General features: G+C 39.9%; 1 pseudogene; it reads left to right on the forward strand.

Moving 5' to 3' along the window:
• Nucleotides 1–1,198: 1,198 nt before the first annotated feature.
• LOC138803734 (U6 spliceosomal RNA) lies at nucleotides 1,199–1,295 on the forward strand (annotated as a pseudogene).
• The last annotated feature ends 17,543 nt before the right edge of the window (nucleotides 1,296–18,838 follow it).

The raw sequence follows: 18,838 nt of genomic DNA on the forward strand, positions 1-18,838 counted from the left end.
TTTTTTTTTTACCATGTGAATTCAGAAGACCAAGAACAGTTAGAATGTATCACAAGTTTATACCAAAGACATTGCGCTGATACTTTTTATATTCTAATATACATTTTAAACCTAATTATTTGTATTCCAATTCTATTTATTGGAATAAATAAATATTAATGTATTTGTGAAATTATCAACAAATTCTAGTAAGTTTCACTGTGTGAAATATAAAATCAGCACATATAAATATAAAATATATAACTATATATAATATAAGAAAAAGACACATGTTTTGCATTATTCTGTTGTGGTTACAGTACCAAAGGCAACTCTGTTTTAAAGTATTATTCCATTATCTCTACCTCAGTGTTTGATAGAGTTGGACCTAAAGCTTTACCATTTGTAGATTTACAGCCTGGAGGCAAGAGAAAACACTGTGATTAAAACATTACCAATTTAAGGCCTAATAATTAGGAGAAACATCTGGACTTCTCCTGCAACTATGAAAATATTTGGTGATAGAAATGCAGTAGGGTAAGTTCCTGCCTGGTTGGATGGTAGACAGGCCAGGACATTAAGTAATTATGCATATGATCAATTTCTCATCTTCTTGGCTTTAGCTATTTTTGAAATGTTAGATATAATAAACAATTATATTTTGATAAAATACCTTGTAGTCTGAACAGTTCTGACTGAACTGTTCATCTCTCTATGATCCTTGTAACTAAGATTAGTTTTATTCAAGTAAAACAAACTATGCTGTCATTGTAAGATATTCTGATTTGTCTGTTCCTACATGGGAGAAGAGTAAAGGGTCAGGTAGACATTTGTGCCAGCAAGACCTCATTTGGGAAAATGTCAGCTGCAGAATGTTAGAAGTAGCCCGTAAGCAAGGCTTACTTTGAATCCATTAGCTTCACAAACCTAAGTCAGTTGGATCAATAAGTATTTGAAAAAGCCATCACCTTTGGACCTAGCTACAAATTATTGAAAGTATGATCAAATTCCAAATGAAAAAGACTTAAAATTGTCATTGACAAAAAATTGCAAATGTGAGCAATTAATTGAACATATAATTTTTCCCCTATTCACAGAATTTTAGGGAAATAATAGCATTGTTAGGAACAATAAGGATTCCTTGTTCCAAGTAGGCACCCATGGATATAAGCCTGTATAAAGATTTCATCATTAACTACTTAAATTTAGAAGATACTACATGCTTCAGCAGCACGTATTCCCAAATTACACTACAGAGATTAACATGGCAATTGCACAAGGATGATATGAAAATTTGTGAAGTATTCCATATTTTTCATTCTTCAGATGCAAGAAAGAAAAACAGTTATTAAAAAGTTGATTACAAAATAACAAGTGTAACAACAAACGTAATTCCTTTTAATTAAATTTAGTTTGACATTAGTGTATTAAATCTTCACCTCAGAAAGGCGTTTACATAGCATAAACTTTACAAAACTTTTGAAATTAGACAAAATTGTCATTTTATCCCAAAGAAAAATAATATTAGGACCTAGGAAAAAAAGGAATCTAAGACTTTCTATATCGAATACAATCTGAAAGGACACATTAATGAACCTATGTATTATAAAATAATATAGAATTCAAAGTATATCTAGGAAAGAATAAAATAAATTATAAACATTATACAAACATAGAATATAGAATATTTTAAAATATTCTTTTTCAGACAAGCACCAGAAATACTTTAGTTTCTGTACTACTCATTTCAACAGATACGTTAAAATTATTTCTGATTAAAAAATCACAAACTTTGCAGAAATCATTATACATATAAACAAAAACTCTTGAATACATTTTGACATCCAATGCAGGCAATTCACTTTGAAGAATTCCACGGAATTCATGAATTTTTACAGTAAGTATTGATGTTGCCGGGCTCTGGTGGCTCACTCCTATAATCCTAGCTACTCAGGAGGCTGAGATCTAAGGTTCATGGTTCAAAGCCAGCCCAGGAAAGAAAGTCCTTGAGAGTCTTATCTCCAATAAACCACTAGAAACCTGGAAGTGAAGCTGTGGCTCAAGCCGTAGAGCACTCACCTGGAGCTGAAGAACACAGGCATAGCGCCCAGGGCCAGTGTGCAAGCCCCATGACCGAGCAAAAAAAAAAAAAAAAAAAAAAGATATTGCCCTTATTTGGATTGTGGAAATATTTTGTATGGACACAAAGGATGGACTTGCATTTTTGAAATTTAAGAAACTTAACCCGACCATTAGGACTTAAGAGAACAATTTGTACAGCCTCCCACAACTTCATAGAGGTAGTGGAAAATACTTATCCTTTGGGCAATTTCAAATGCAGTTTCTTCTAAGTTGTTCTTCACACCTGGTTTTATATAATGGTTCAACAGAAGGAGATCCAGTGTATCTTCGCTATCTCAATTCTCAACAGCAAGATGTAAGGGGGTCAAGAGGCCTTTAGTTGACATTGGTGTCTGTATCATGATTAAGTAAGAAAGAAGCCACTCTGGTATTATTCCACATATATACACTGTGCAGACGTGTCCAGCCATCTACAGTTATTGCATTTGCCACTTGAGTCACCAACTCACGGACAATGTCTAAGTGTCCACTGTAGGCTCCCTGATGAAGAGGGGTATACTCATCATCATCCCCTATTATTCACATGAGTGGCCTTTTTGAAAAGTAGTCTCTGCACTGTAGTAAGCTTAATATTTTCAGTAGCCCAATGAAGAAATTTACTTGGATCCTTCTCCATTTTTTGTCTTGCAATTGATACTATTCCTTACTTTTTCATCCTGTTCCTCATCTTCCTAAGAATTGACTAACCAGAGACTTTGAGAGCCAGTGGGAATGAGGTTTCCATGTATTTCCCTAATAGTTCACATTGGTTGAACTGGTCACAAATATCCGGTGAATTTTCTGCATATCTTTTTTCACCATGATTTTTATTCTCTTTTTCTAATTTTACTATTTGAAATTATTCTAACTGGAGAGTAGGGAATTGATGGAGAACAGAGGAAAGATGTTCCTCCGTATTCAAAGGTACAGGCTGAAAATGAGGACCAATGATATCTTCATGTGCATCTTATTCTAGGAATGAGAAAATATGAAATAATGCCTTCTATATAAATGATTTGGGAAGTGGCAGAACAAAAAGTTGAAATGATGCAACCAAAAATATAAAAGCAAAATAAATTAGGATAATTATGGAGCAAACATATTATCTATGAGAACCATGAAATAGAGAAAGGAAGAGAGATAGAGATGTGCAGTGACCTAGCTAGCCACAAAATCCATGACTCTGATCAATTGATAGAGCAAACAAAATTGTATTTTTTAAAAGATTGAAATAGAACTTATGTATTTACTTGAAATTAGTAAATACATTTTAGTAGCCTACATAAAGAGACATAGCTTTGACCAAATTACAGACAAGAATCTAAATCCTGGGTAATTATAGTAACAGATCTGACTGAAATCAGTTGAATCACACTTTTCCTGTATAATAAAGAAATAGTTCCAAGCTAGTAAAGCAGCTAGAGAAGGCAGGCAGATTGTATCTGTGACAAAACTTTGTGTAAAATGGTATTGAGGATTTCTTACTGGTGATCCACTTGCACTGGAAGCATGATTCTGAACTATTGCTTGCTGATTCTGAACTATTGCTTTGATCATTATATTCTCCAAGAAGAAAAATTGAGAATTGATAGTTTAGGACTACTAATACATTTTCACCTTCTCACTAAGCACCTTCAATCATCAAAATCACATGAAGACAATAGACAGGCCTACTTTTTTAGATGAAAACAAGTGTCTTTAAAAAAAACAATGAATTTATGTAGTCATGCATAGGACTTCTATTTTACTAATGCCTCATACATTTTAATAATGTTAGGTAACAATAAATAATGGATCTATTAGAAAGCTCTTAAAGCTCATATGTTCAATAGTGAGTTCTCTTACACAGTATCATGGTATTTTTTGTTTATGGTCTTATGAAGAAATTTACATTACTAACTTGAATTTCTGACAGGACAGTATCATCACTGTACATCTTGCTTCTATACTCTCAGGTTTACATTGCTATCTAAGTATGTGCATTAGATAACTATAGAGGAAAAAGTAGAAGCCACACTGATGGCTCATGTCTTTAATCCTAGTTAATCAGAAAGATGAAATCTGAGGATTGTGGTTTGAAAGCAGACCAAGAATAAAAGTCCATTAGATTCTGATTTGAAAGTAACGAGCAAAAGATAGAAATGGCGCTGTGGTATAAGCAATAAAATGCTAGCCTTGAGAAAACTGAAATAAAAAATAACAAATTCTGGCAAAAAGCTGTGTGTATAGTAGGAAATGTCCTGCTGTGTTTGGAGCCATTCCAGATGTGTGAGAGGCTCTGAGTTTTGTCTACAGTTGTTCAGAGAACAATACTGCCATCTTCTTGGGGGTTGGAATATTCATGTGCTCAAGGACTGCTGAGACCTTGGGCTACCCGTTGGGGTGTGTGTGTGTGTGTGTGTGTATGTGTGTGTGTGTGTGTATTTTTCCCTCATTTTTCTCTGTCCACTTCCTGAGTGCCTGTCTGCCTATTCCTATATTCGGATGGTGCCGTTTCTCCATTGCAACCTTGCCTTTAGCCCCTTATCAGTATCTACAATGAGTCTTAAATTGTCAGAGACCTAAATATTCCACTTTTCCTTTGGAGCCCAAGTTTGGTTATCCATATCTTTGTCCACCTCCAGAGTATTCTGTGTCAGCAGGGCCAGCTGGCATATGTTCTCCACTGCCTCTGGGGGGCAGAGTCAGTCATGCAACGTCCTTTTTTTCAGCAGGGCCTCTGGCTGTACTGTATGTCCCACTCCCAGCCAGCTGGCAGTGGAGTGGGGGGAAGGATGGTTGCCAGTTTTTCTGACCAACTCGAGCTTGATAGCTGACTGAAGGCTAACCCAGCAAGGGTGATCCGGGGTTACATGGGAGGTGAGGCCAAGGTGGCTTGAAAATATTGGTCGATGGCTAGGAAATGTCAACAAATCTTTTCACAGCAAGTCTATCTTCCGACGCTAGCAGGGCCTCTAGACAATTCCAGATGTCCAGAATACAGAGGCACAGACTTTGAGCTCCAGGGCCAGAGAACTACGGGATGAGAGACTGGTATGGCCAGTGCCTCAATTTTCTGGGGCATTATCCTTGACCTGGCTATGTCCCCCTTGTGTAAGTTTACTTCTTTACCCAGTGCTGGCCACACACCGGCCACTTGTGCTGTGGAAGTGGCAGGAGCAGAGGTGAGATCTAGGAAGACCAAAATCAGAATTTATGGCCTGAATGGGGTGTAGGGTGTCTTTAAAAAAATCTTAGAGCTAGAACTCAGAGCTTGGCACTGTCCCTGAGCTTTCTTTGTTCAAGGCTTACACTCTGACACTTGAACCATAGCTCACCTTTCATCTTTTTTAGTATCTGAGTAGACAGAAGAGTCTCACATACTTTCCTGCCTGGGCTGGCTTCAAGTTGCTGCCTTAAGAGCTCAACCACTTGAGTAGCTAGGATTTCTGGTATGAGCCACTGACACCTGCTAATGATGTGTGTGTATGTGTGTGTGTGTGTGTGTGTGTGTGTGTGTGTGTGTGTGTGCGTGTGTGTGTGTGTGTGTGTGTGTTTACCAGGGCTTGAACTCAGAGCCTAGGTGGTATCCTAGGTATCTTTAGCTTGTTTGCACAAGGTTGGTGCTGTACTACTTGAACTAGAGTAGCTCCGCTTCCCATCTTTTTCGTGATTCTTTGAAGATAAGACTTTGCCCAGGCTAGCTTTGAATGTTGATTGATCCATAGGCCTCAGCCTTGAGTAGCTAGGATTATAGGCATGAGCCACTGGCATCCAGCTGCATGGATGTCTTTTCCTACACTCTTCTGTTCTAACAGCTATCTATTTTCCCTGGCCCAGATCTCAGACCTCCACATCGGCTTCCACCAGCCTCTGACTGTGAAGAACATAAAACTCAAACCTGATCCCATTCTTTTTCCTCAGGGGAGGAGGTTATGTTTCATCCGAAGCCAGGTATAGGAGGGGTAGCTGTAGATGGGTGCTCAGTTGGGAGAGAGGTAATCTGTTTTAGCCAAGAAAGGAAGTGTGGCCAGATGCTAATAGCTCATGCTCTCATACTCCTAGCTCATCAGGAGTCTGAGATCTGAGGATTGCCATTCAGAGGCAGCCCAGTTAGAAAGGTCTGTGAGACACTCTTCTGCAAATAACCACCCAAAAGCTGGAAGAAAAGCTGTGGCTTAAGTGGTGGAGTGCTAGCCCTGAATGAAAAATGTGAGGGACAGAGCCCAGGCCCTGAGATCAAGCCCTAGAACCAAGGTGCTTATGCGTTCACGTGTGCGCGCGCACACACACACACACACACACACACACACACACACCAAACACATACACAGGAAGGTGGTAATGATGAGCTGAGCTAGAACTGGGGGCAGTCCTGAGGCATTGTCACAGTAAACTCTACAGGCATATCAAGTGTTTTCTGCCTAAATCCTTCTTGGGCTGAGGGGTCTGGGCCATGGAAGTAAGTTCCATGGAACCAGTCCCTCCATTTGTGCACTAGGCCACAGGACTAAGGAGAGGGCACTATGGATGCTCATTTGTAGTCGGCCCACGATTGCAGACCTTCATGTGTCCCTGAGCACTGGTGAAGAAAGCAGGCCTCTGGGCCCTGGGACTCCAGGGACAGCTACTGCTACAAGCATCAGCCAGCTGGCTGTGGATTCCTGAGCCTACAAGTCTTTCATGAGCCCAACTCAACACTTGCCCAAGGTGTGCCTGACAAATTCACACTCTTGTGATACCCTCATGAATGAGCATTACCTGGTATGACATCTTGCAGCTTCTGCCCCTCCTGGCTCAGAACTGTGGTCTGAGACGTCAATTTGCTACTCAGATCCATATCACATCCATGACAGATGCCATTCTGATTATCTCTATGCCCAAAGGCTCCACCCTTTTCTGGTACTATGTCTTTCTCTGTAGACAATGGCCTCCAAACAGGCTGCTCCCAAGACTTGTAGGACACCTAGACATTGGGAGACCCTTAGGGGCCCACTGGAAAGTACTCTGCCTAGAGCCACAGAGGTACAAGCAGGCAAGAGGTTGGTCATGGGTATTGAACTCTGGGCCTGGCCATTGTCCCTAAGCTCTTCAGCTTACCACTTGAGCTACAGAGCCACTTCCGGTTTTATTGAGGTTCCTTGGAGATCAGAGTCTCCCGGACTTTCCTGCTTGGGCTAGCTTTGAACCGTGGTCCTCACATCTCAGTCTTCTGAGGACTAGTCTTTCACCACAGTGGACTAGGAGCTCCTGAAAGCTTTTCTTTACTTTTTCTGTGTCAGCACTGGGGCTTGAACTCAGGGCCTGGGCTCTGGTCTCTTAACATTTTAACTCAAGGTTAGCACTTTACCACTTGAGCCACAGCTCCATTTCTGGCTTTTAGTAGTTCATCGGCAAGAAGAGTCTCACTAACTTTCCTCCCCTGAGCTGGCTTCTCAAAAGATCTCTATCTCAGTCTCCTGAGTAGCTAAGATTTACAGGGGTTGAGCCACTGGTGGCATTGGGCTAGAAGCTTTTCTTTTCTATTTTCTTTTTATTGTGAAAATACTGTACAGAGGGGTTAAAATTACATGCGTAAGATAATGAGTACATTTCTTATCAAGCATTGTAGCCTCCTCCTTTGTTTCCCCTTCCCATCCCTTCCCAGCCTCCCCTCGGCACCCCACCCAATCCTCCCCCCCCTCCAAAGTTGTAAAGTTCGTTTTAGACATGACAACTTGTACTTCTCATTGTTGCAACGGGTCAAGCAAGCCTTCTTCCCTGCGTTTGCCCTGACTTCTACATGCAAAGGAGGTCTGAGGGTCAGGAACTGTTAAAAATACGATTCCAGCCACAGGAAATGGATGGGGTCCCTGGGAAAAAGCCGAGCTAATCTTCACCCTGGGCCCCTGTGGGACTCCACCCTCTGCCCTACCTGTGACTCAGCCTTGAATGTCCTGCCATACTTGCTTGAAGCCACAGAACCTTCATTCCACCCACACCAACTGCTCTACACCTCAGGATCTTTGCCCATGCTGTACCTTATGCCTGAGGCCGTCTGCCCTGAATCCACATCTTAGAACTCCTGTGGAATTTTGGCACTGCTTATATCACCTCCTGGAGCAAGTATTTCTTCCCTTCTCCCACTTTCTTTTCATATTGAGTTGCTAGAGATGGAACTTGTGCAGGCTGATTGGCAAATGCTCTATCTTGTGTGTGTGTGTGTGTGTGTGTGTGTGTGTGTGTGTGTGTGTGTGTGTGTGTGTGTGTGTGTGTGCAAGTGCGTGCCAGTCCTAGGGTTTGATTTCATGGCCTGGATGCCATCCCATCCCTGAGCTTTTGTGCTCAAGGCTAGCACTCTAGTACTTAAACCACAACTCTACTTCTGTCTTTTTGTGATTAATTGGAGAAAAGTGTCTCATAGAGACTTTCCTGCTTGCAATTGGGATCCTCAGATCTAAGTCTCCCGAGTAGCTTACAGAGGTTAAACACCAACACTTACCCTCTACCCTACCTCTTACCTATAACCTCGGCCATCCTCTGATTCCCAGAAGAATATGTCTCATCAGGCTCACTTATTTTTTTGCCAATCTTGGGGCTTGAACTCAAGTTCTGGACATGTTCCTGAGCTTCTTTTGCTCAAGGCTAGAACTGTATCACTTAAGCCACAGTGCCACTTTTGGCTTTTTCTCTTTCTGTGGTACTGAGCAATCGAACCCAGGGCTTAGTGCATGCTAGGTAAGCACTCTACCACTAAGCCACATTCGCAGCCCATGGCTCCCTTCTAACGGGAGTTATGAGGGTGAGATTTATTGGCATATCCCTTTCGGCATATATATTGCTATTTCATATCTTTGCCAAGATTTTGGACCAGACTGTGACTCAGCAATGAGAATGATAAATGAGTGATAGCCACTAGGCCCCAGAGGTCTAGGCTCACATCCTTCAGAGGGATAGAGAATATGGAGCCAGAAACTTTGACAACTCCTACAGTCTAGTTACTGTGATCTCCCTGGAGGCAGTGGCTGGCTGCTAGGTTTCCTGATTGGACACCTCAGCCAGAACTTAAGGCTTCAGTTATTAAATGGCAGAGAAGAATACTTTGTTCAAGCTTCCAGCTCAGACTTAGTACTCTCTGAGGGCTTGTTCCAGCTTGCCCAGGTTGGGGGACTGGGCATGGGCAACCTGCTGAATGCCCATCATCCTTACATCATCCATCCATACACAGAGATATAGAGTTATTGCCTCCTTTTTGTGGGGGGCAGGGAGGGCAGTTCCAGGTTTGTTCTATGAGTCTAGGCCCTGTTCCTGAGCTCCTTTTGCTCAATGGTAGCACTCTGTCCTTGAGCCACAGCCTCATTCATGTTTTTTTTTCCTGTGATCTCTTAAAAATAAGAGTGTCTCAGGCTTTCCTGCCACGGCTGAATTCAAATTGTCATTCTCTACATCTCAGCTTTGTGAGGAGCTAGGATTACAGGCAGAAGCCCTGGCTCCTTTGATTCTTGTCTTCTTTTTGTGCTTTTTTGTAATTTTAACAATCTGAAATCTTCAGGGTGTCATTCTAATGGTTTGCATTCGAAAGTAACTAATCAGGCCTGGAGTTTGAAAGCCAGGACTGCCACCCACAAATGGAAGGAGATCCTGAAAAACTCATTCATATTCATGTGAATGCTAATGGAATGTAATACAAGTAACAATTAAATTTGCAGTAAATTCATGATTCTATTTTAGAATGCCACAGAAAATTTATTGGATTTATATCTTCCATTCTAGCACCACGGTATGATTCCCCTAATGGAAGGATACTGACTAATTTTTAATTAATGCTTTTATAAGTATTCAAACATGATACTTCATTAAATGGAGGCATAATTTAATAACTAATAATTGGTTATAGTATATATAATTTAATATCCTCACATTCCCTCTCTCTCTGTATGCATATATATATACATATCTATCTATCTATCTATCTATGTCTCCTTCTATATATAGATATATATCTATATTCTATAGATCTCTCTCTCTATATATATATATCTATAGATATATCTATAGATATCTATAGATATATCTATAGATATATCTCTATAGATATATCTATAGATCTATAGATATATAGAGAGAGATATAGATATATCTCTCTCTATATATCTATATATGTATCTCTATATATCTATAAATCTATAGATATATAGAGATATATAGATATATCTCTCTATATAACTATATCTATATCTATATCTATAGATATATCTATATCTATATATCTATATCTATATCTATCTATCTATCTATCTATCTATCTATCTATATATATATATATATATATATATATATATATATATATAGAGAGAGAGAGAGAGAGAGAGAGAGAGAGAGAGAGAGAGAAAGATCATTCCTATGGCTTGATCATAGGTCGTCAAAACTTTCTGGATCTCAGTTTGCCAGAGGCTGGTGTGCTAAGACTGTGACCCCATTTATGGACTGGCCATTGTAGTCCGTGATTTGAAATCCCAGCATGGCCAAAAATTTATTCGTGGAGTAAGAAGCCAATTTTGACACTTTTTTTTCCTTCTCTTTGAAAGTCCTGGGTCTCAGTATGATGTATAATCCATATGCAAATATATCCTATGTGATATGATGTAATAAAAGAACTATTATATGGGTAATAGTACTAAATAAACAAGGGTAATAAAGATCATACGCAGTAAACCCATGCACGAAAATAGATCTCATATATTAATATTACTTTTTTCCAGTGCTGGGCTTCATTTCAGGCCCTGGGAACTTATCTGAATTTCTTGTCTTCAAGGACGATGAGCCTTTCCCCTTCACCCATAGTGTCACAGAGTTATCCAGACCCTCAGTTCAAATAAAAGGCCTGCCAGAAAAATGTTGCAAATTCCAAATCAGGGCCTTATAATAATTATTATTTTTTTGCCCAAACACAGTGCTTACATTCAGGTCTTGGCATCTCTGCCACAGCCAACCCTAGGATCCTAGGACCCTAGTTCAAATCTTGGGGCTGGCAAAAAAAAAAGGGAAGCATAAAACTGAGAAGTTCAAGAGGTGGTTTTTTACTTTTTTCCCCTTTGTATTGTGACCATCCTGGATGTAAATGACAAGGCAAGAAAGAGTACTTGACTTTGCATTGCTGATGTTTGGCGGACTATTAAAGAAGCCATAGCCAAAACTGTCAGCTTAGGTCTGGAGGTCGAATCGTGGGATTGCCACTAATGAATGGCAGAGATTCTAAAATCCCATTCCCATGTACAGCTATACAAATGGAATGTTATAAAAGTAACAACTAAATTACTAGTTAGTGTTTAATTATATTATAAAATTATTCACAACATTTATAATACAATGACTAATTTTCAATTAATAATTTATTATGTATTCAATCATGATCCTTAAAAAAGGAAGGAATAATTTAATTCCCAGTAATCAATAGTAATATCGTATATGTAATTTCATAGTATACAGACATCTCTCTCTTATTTCATGCATCTACAGCTATCTATCTATCTATTTATCGATCTATCTATCTATCTATCGATCTATCTGTCTATCTATATCTCTGAAGAGATATGTATCTATATCTCTGTAGAGATATAGATAGATAGATAGAGATATATCTATATCTCTGGAGACATTTAGATAGATAGATAGATAGATAGATAGATAGATAGATAGATAGATAGATAGATAGATAGATAGATAGAGATATATCTCTATCTCTATCTCTATCTCTCTCTATCAGCCACTACTATGGCTTGTTCCCAGGTCCTCAGAACTGGCTGGAAGCTCAGTTTGCCAAAGGCTTTTGTTCTACAACTGACCCTTTCATGAATTGGGCATTGTGGGCTGTGAGTTCAAATCCCAGCATGGCCAAAATTTTATATGTTGAGTCAGAAGCCAATTTTGACACATTTTTTCCTTGTCTGTGAAAGTCTTGGGTCTCAGTATGATGTATAATCCATATGCAAATAGATTCATGTGATAAGATGTAATATATGAAATAGATGCTATATATGTAATATTACTAAATAAAATAAAAATAAGGGTAATAAATGTCATAAGTTTTAAACCCATGCACGTAAATAGATCTCATATATAGATATTATTTTTTTCAGTACTGGGGCTTGAAATTGGGCCCTAGAAATTCTTGCTGAAATTCTTGTCTTCAATGACGGTGAGCCTACTCTCCCCCATAGTACCACAGATTTACCCAGACCCTGAGTTCAAATCCCAGGCCTGCCAGAATAACAGTGCAAATTCCAAGCCAGTGCCTTAATATTTTCTTGGCCATGCCTGGGGCTTGAACTCAGCTCGTGCAACTCTGTTTCAGTTTTGATCATCCTAGGCTGCTGTGCAGCCTCTGGACCCACAGCCCATCCTGAGATCCTAGGAGCTGAGTTCAAATCTTGGGAACATAAAAAAAGTAGAAGTTCTAGGAAGATGGCTCAGTAAACAGGGCTTGCCTTGCATCTATAAGGCCCTGGGTTAGATTCCTCAGCACCACATAAGTAGAAAAAACTGGAAGTAGTCTTATGGCTCAAGTGGTAGAGCGATAGCCTTGAGCTGAAGAGTTGAGGCACAGCACCCAGACCCAGAGTTCTGGCCCCAAAACTGAAAACAAAGGAGAAGGATAAAACTGGGAAGTTCCAGAAGGCGGCTTTATATGTTTTTTTCTTTGCATTGCAACCATTCTGGTTCTAAATGACAGGGCCTGAAAAGTGTACATGACCTTGCACTGCTGAAGTTTGGTGGGCTATCAGGGAAGCCATAGCCAAAATCAACAACCTAGGCCCGGGTGTGAATCCCAGGACTGCCACCTATGAATGGCGAGAGAGCCTAAGATATGCATTCTGATATATATCCATACAAATGGAATGTTGCAAAGTAATAATTACATTAGTATTTAGTGTATGATTATATTATAAAATTATGCACAATAATTATAGTATATTGACTAATTTTCAATTAATACTTTTTTATGTATTCAACCATAATACTTAAATAAAGGAAGGAATAATTTCTTGATAATTGGGAGTAATATACTATATATAATTAATTACTATACAGACATCCCTGTCTTGTTTTATACATACATATATATACTTATATATGTATGTGTATATATGTGTGTGTGTGTGTGTGTGTGTGTGTGTGTGTGTGTGTGTGTGTGTGTGTGTGTGTGTGTGTGTGTAACAATCTACATATCTATTTCTACACTTGTCATTCCTGGGGCTCTGTGGTAGAGTGCTTGCCCAGTATGTATGAAGCCCTGGGATCCATTCCACAATATCACATGCACAGAATAAACCACAAGTAGTGCTGCCATTCAAGAAGTGGAGCATTGGTGTTGAGCATGGAAGCTTAAGGACTGTGTTTAGGCCCTTACTCAGGCCCCAGGACTGGCACCAAAAACAAGTTAGAATATTCTGACTGCAAGTATAGAAGGCCAGGATTTCAAATACCTCATCACAGAGCAAGCTGGGAGTCTGAAGCCAATGGATGCCACCTAACATGACTTAACCAGAGGTCAACAGCTGCAACCCAGCACCATGGAACCAGATGCTGCTGGCTCACCCCTTGCTGCTTGCGGAATGAGATCAGACACTGGTGGGTTGAAAACTCAGCCCTGACAGGAAGTCTGCAAGGCTCTGAGCTGTGCCTCAAAATGGTAGAGCTCTAGCCTTGAGGAAAAGTTCTTCGGACAGTACCTCCAACCTATGAGTGAAATCCCCGAGGCTGATGATACTCCCCACAAAAAATACCCCCCTAAACCATAAGATGTGAACTTGTGTGGTTTGTGACATGTATGTGAAAGAGTGGTGATACTGATGAAAGCACCTTAAATCTAATGACAGTTTATATGATACAGCAATGTGAAGAAACCTTCCTGGGGTGCTTGGTCCTCAGTCCTTCATGGGGTTCTGGATCATTCATGGGGTACTGTGTGCTGAGTCATTCACAGGGTGCTATGTGCTGAGTCCTTCACGAGTAGTATTCATTCATCTGGTCCTTATAAGAGCTACACAAGTAAGATGATTGTGCAGATGAGAAAGTTGAGGCTCAGATATATTCCCAGGGCAGGGCCAAATTTATTTATGTATTTAGCTCTAGTGACTTGTCTCCTGCAGACAATTGTTTTGGTTTAATTTTCACCATCATGAACCTTGAACTCACAGCCTAGGTGTTGAATTTCTTCTTGGGCTCATGGCTAAAGTTCTACCATGCTGAGCCAAGGACCTCCTTGCAGCAAAGTGCAGGGCTTAGGTGTCTTTAGCTGAGGTCTATCATCCTGGCTGCTTAAGAAGCTGAAGATCTTGGTTCAAAGCAATTTCAGATCATGGTCCAAAGCCAGCCCTGGCAGGAAATTCCTTGAGATGGTTATCTCCAAAAACCACCAGCAAGCCTGAAGGGGCCCTGTAGCTCAAGTGCTAGAGCGCTAGATTTGAGCTGAAGAGATGAGAGACAGCACTCAGGCCCAAACTTCAACTCCTCCAACTTACAAGAAAAGAAAGAAATCTGAAGTGGAGTGCTGGGAATTTTTCCTAGGGGTAGACTGCATTGCATGTGTGAAACCCTGGGTTTGAATACTCAGTACCACATCCATAGAAAAGGTCAATCCCTGAAGTGGCACTGTGGCTCAAGTGGTAGAGTGTTGTCCTTGTACAGAAGAAACTCAGATACAGTGGTTAGTTCCTGAGTTCAAGCACCAGGACTGGTATACACACACACACACACACACACACACACACGGAGGCACCGTTGCCAATAATGAATCATTTCATTAGGTTCAGCTCCCCAATTGTCTGCCAGCAGAACTCTTGAATTAATGGTAGTAGTTTGTTTCAACACTGAAACATAGTCACAAAGACAGAATAAGTGCAGGGAACTTGGCCTGCCACAGGAGGTGGCACAAATGAAGGCTTCCTGTCAAAACAGAGCACTGGGGAGAGAGATAGCTTGAGGTACAAAGAGGCCTTTTTCTCCTGACCTTCAGAGCCTGCCCACACTCATCCTAACTAAATGGCCCAGATGAATTGTTTGTCACACAGCTGTACAGGAGTGAGGCTTTTTGTTTGCCTGTTACAAAAGTGAGGCAGACTTCCTGTAGCAGACTGGGCTATGGAGAACCCCTCATGCTACTCTGGGAACAGTGAGGGTAACCCCGGAATATGCACTGTTTTGAAATCACTGTCTGTAATATGAAAACATTCTATTCAAAGCAAATTTCCTAGCTGGGTTTCTTCATAGAACCTCTGGATGTTCACTGATACAAATACATGCATACATCCTCAGACATATGGAGTTAATGGCTCTTTTTTTGTAGCAGGTTCTGAGGCTTGAACTGTTAGCCTAGACATTTTCCCTGAGCTCCTTTTACTCAACGAACCATTTTATTGTGTCTCAAACCATGATTATGATAGCCTGGGATGCAGCTTCTATACCAACAGATGATCCAGGGAACCTAGGACCCGAGTTCAACTCCCAGCACTGGCAAAAGTACATCAAACCAACAAAAATGGAGGAGGAAAACCCCAGGAAGTTTTACACAACTGTTTTACATTTGTTTCCTCAGCACTGTTACCCTCCTTGATCTCAATGACTAGTCTTTTAATTATATGTGACCTTGCATGACAAAAGCTGGTGGGGTATCAGTAAAGCCTGAGTCCAATCCAGATACGTAGGCCCTGAGTTCAATCCTGGGACTGCACCTACACATGGCCGAAGATCTAGGAAACTTGTTCCTATGTATTGGAACACTAATAAAATGTTTGAAATGTACTAATTGAATTACTAATTAGCTAGTCATTCTAGTATAAGATTGTATGTAATAAATATAGGTCATTGATTAATTCTTTATTAACTGTTCTACTGTGATTAATTAATAGAGGCATAATTTTAGACCAAATAATTGGTAGTAATAGAATATATTAAAAATAAGATATAGACAGCACTCTTTATATAGGGTTATACACTAGAATCTACATAAATATCTATCTGTCTGTATATATTTATGGATGTATATACATATGTAAATACACACAAAAATGCACACACACAGTGCAATCTAAACATCTATCTGTTTATATATTGGCCATTCCTAGGGCTTGATCTCAGGTCCTCAATTTTGCCTGCCAACTTCACTTGCATCAGACTACTGTGCCAACATTTAACCATTCATGAAGTGAATTCATGAGTTCAAGTCACAGAACTGCCAAAAACTTAATCCTGGTGGACAAACCAATTCTCCCACTTGTTTTCCTTATCAGTGAAAGTCCTGGGTCTCAGAAATGATGTAGAATATGTAGGCAAATTTATGTCTTATGTAATAGGATGCAAAAAATGGTATATATAATCATGCTCACTAAAATACATAAAAAATAAATAAAACACAAAATAAAATGAATACACTAACCTTAATATGCAGTAAATATGTGTATGTAAATATAAATCATCTGTTTAAAATGTATATGTATATTAATCTTTTAAGTGCTAGGACTTGAATTCAGGCCCTAGGAACAGGCCTGGCTTTCTTGTCTTCCAGCACAATGAACTTCCCCATCCCCCACAGTGCTGCAGATTTACCCAGACACTGAGGTCAATTCCCAGGCCAGGCAGAATAAAGGACATGGATATCAAGCCAAGGAGCCTCATAATATTTTAAATATATTTAATGTATGAATATATGTACCTGTTTATTTATTTTTATTTTGTCAAGCACAGAGCTTGAACTCAGGTCGTGGCAATTCTGCCGCAACTGTGATCATTCTAGGCTGGGGTGCAGCCACTGGACCCACAGCCGAACTTGGGTTTCTGGGCCCCAAAGGCTGACAGGAAAAAAAAAATTAATGTGACACAGAAAAATAAAAAAAAATGGCAACTTGCAGATGGTTGCCAGTTTTACATTTGTTTGCTTTGCAAGGTGACCATCCTGTGTCTGAATGACACATTTGAAAAATGTCGGTAACCTGGGTTCGCTGAAGGCTGGCGGGCTACCAGGAAAGCCATAGGCCAACACGGCAACATAGGCCCTGTGTTGGAAGCCCCTTCCTGTCCCCTACCAATGGAGGAAGATCTTAAGAGTCTCATTCCTATTCATAGGAATACCGATGGAAGATTATGAATGGCAAGGTGGAATTGGCTGTTTCTGAATACTACTGTACAATTAGACAGAGTGATTTTAGAAGGTCAATGGATTTTAATGAGTTTTTTTAAAAACATTCAAAGAATATTATTACACGGACGCAATATTTTCCAGACAGTGGATGATTTAATTGATAATTCATTAAGTTATGAAAAGAATAATATTAATTATATGGAAGTATACTAAATATCCAAGAATTGGTAGAAATGTAGTCAATATAACTGAAGAATATACAGACATCTCTGGCACTCTATAAAGATCTATATTTTATTGTGTAATACTATCTGAATGGCAATCTGTTCCTATTTTGTCCATGCCTGGGGCTCGATCTCAGGTGCTGGAAATGACTGTCAGCTAAATATGCTCCAGGCTTGCATGCTGACACTCACCCAGTCATGAATTGGGCCTTGTAGGCTATGAGTTAGATGCCAGCACTGACAAAAATTGAATCGTGCAGTAAGAAGTCCATGGTGACTCATGTTTTCCTTTTCTGTGAAAGTCCTGCATGTCAGGTGTGAAGTTGCATACATAGGCAAATCTATATCCTATGTAATAAATGTAATAAATATTTCATGTGTAATAACCGTCAATAAGATAAATGGTAAATAAATGAAAAAAACAAAAATAAAATGAATAACTATACTAAGTGCGATATGGGGGTCAGCATCTGGGGCTGTAATCTCAGGGCCTAGGAAAGGCCTGGCAGCTGAATTGGCTAGAGGCTGCTATGCTGACCATCACTCATTCATGAATAGAACCTTCTAGGCCCTGAGTTTAGATCCCAGCACTGCCAAAAATGTAATTGTGGAGTTAGAAGCTGAGTGTGACACCCATTTTCTTTTTCTTTGAAAGTGCTCAGTGACAGGTAGGATGTATAATTCAGATGCAAATCTATATGCTATGTAATAGGATGTCATAAATGTAAAAAATGACATAGGTGGAAGAATTGTCACTATAATTCTAATGACAGCTTGTTGAATAGAGCTATGTACTGAGTCCTTCATACAGTGCTCTGTGCTGAGTCCTTCACAGGGTGCATTCTTTCATCAGGTCCTTGTAAGAGTTCTACAACTGAGATGATTATGCAGACAAGAATATTGACTCTCAGATATGTCTCCATGGCAGGGAAAAATTATGTATTTCTGAAGAGTAATGAGTTGTCTCCTGCAGACAATTGTTTTATTTTGTTTTTTCTCAGTCATGAACCTTGAACTAGGGGCCTGGGTGCTGGCCCTTAACTCTTGGCTCATGGTTAGCACTCCACCACGTGGAACCAAGGACTCCCTTGCAGCAGAGGTCACAGCCTAGGGGTCTATAGCTGAGGTTGTCATCCTGCCTTCTCAGGAAGCTGAGATCTGAGGATCTGGGTTCCAAACTATCCCAGACACAAAAGGTACTATGATCCTATTATCTCCAATTCACCACTAAGAGACCTGAAGTTGAAGTTGGGTGTTTGTTGCTCATGCCTGTCATACTAGCTACTCAGGAGGATAAGATCCAAGAATCATGGTTAAAAGCTAGCCTGAGCTAGAAAGTTCTTCAGACACTTAGCTCTGATGGACCACCAGAAAAACTGAAATGGCGTTTTGGCTCAAGTGGTAGAGCACAAGATTT

Source organism: Dipodomys merriami, unplaced genomic scaffold, assembly GCF_024711535.1.
Source record: "Dipodomys merriami isolate MVZ:Mamm:240054 unplaced genomic scaffold, mDipMer1.0.p SCAF_347, whole genome shotgun sequence".
NCBI lineage: Eukaryota > Metazoa > Chordata > Mammalia > Rodentia > Heteromyidae > Dipodomys > Dipodomys merriami.